Consider the following 1,006-nt stretch of genomic DNA (forward strand, 5'->3'; position numbering starts at 1 on the left):
ATTGATTTTTATGAGCAGAAGAAAGAGTTTCAACTTTTGCATGTATGCTTTCCAAAATTTTATTGTTGGCAGCAAGCTTTTTGTTTAAAGATTCGTTGATTTTAGGTTGGCCAAAAACAAGGTCTCTTAAGGAGGGTTGGTTCAAATTGAAATTTGAGTTATAGTTGATACCTCCTCCTTGGAATGGTGGGCGTGTCTGACCCTACCCCTGGCCTCCTTGTGGACGGAACCCAGTGTTGTTGTTGTTGATGTACGCTGTATCTTCACGGATCTCAGGGCAGTCATTTCCCTAGTGTCCACCTTCACCACAAACTTCGCACGTAAAGTACGAGTTCATGGCATGGACGGGAACATGCATCTATGGCCGGTTCCCTTCATCAATCTTCTTCAGTAGGAGGTCCAGCTTGGCGGCGAGCATGTCCGTCTCCTTGACGGTATGCATTCCGCCTTTAGTTCTGGGATGGGAACGCTCCTCGTTCCAACCCTGATTGGAGATCATCTTCTCGATTAAGGCCGTAGCCTTGGCAATTGTGAGATCAAGATAGGCTCCTCCAACAGCATCATCAAGTTGGGCTCTGGATGTAGCCGTTAGCCCGTTGTAGAAGCTTTGTAGCACGAGCCACTCGTCCATCCCATGATGAGGACAGGCGAGTATGTACTCTTGCAGCCTTTCCCAAGCTTCTGGGATGGATTCCATCCCTGTCTGCTGGAAACTTGGAATTCTTCCACGCAGGGCATTGGTTTTGCCCAATGGGAAGAACTTAGCGAGGAACGCCGTGGAACACTTGTCCCACGTGCTGACGGCTTTCTTGTTATGATAAAACCACTGTTTCACCTTCCCTAGGAGGGAGAAAGGAAACAGACGGAGCCTGATGGCATCAGCCGTAACGCCCCTTATGGTTACGGTCTTGCAAAGCTCCAGAAAGTTCTAGAGATGGACGTTGATGTCCTCATTCGGTTTGCCACAGAATGGGCTAGCCTGCACCATGTTTATGAGGCTGGACTT

General features: G+C 48.5%; 1 non-coding gene across 1 annotated transcript; it reads left to right on the forward strand.

The window, feature by feature from the left end:
* The first annotated feature begins 629 nt into the window (after positions 1-629).
* Positions 630-736, forward strand: LOC120687049. The gene has a single exon (XR_005680551.1). It is a non-coding gene; the product is annotated as a small nucleolar RNA R71 (small nucleolar RNA).
* The last annotated feature ends 270 nt before the right edge of the window (positions 737-1,006 follow it).

The sequence above is a fragment of the Panicum virgatum genome, chromosome 8N (assembly GCF_016808335.1).
Source record: "Panicum virgatum strain AP13 chromosome 8N, P.virgatum_v5, whole genome shotgun sequence".
Classification (NCBI taxonomy): Eukaryota; Viridiplantae; Streptophyta; class Magnoliopsida; order Poales; family Poaceae; genus Panicum; species Panicum virgatum.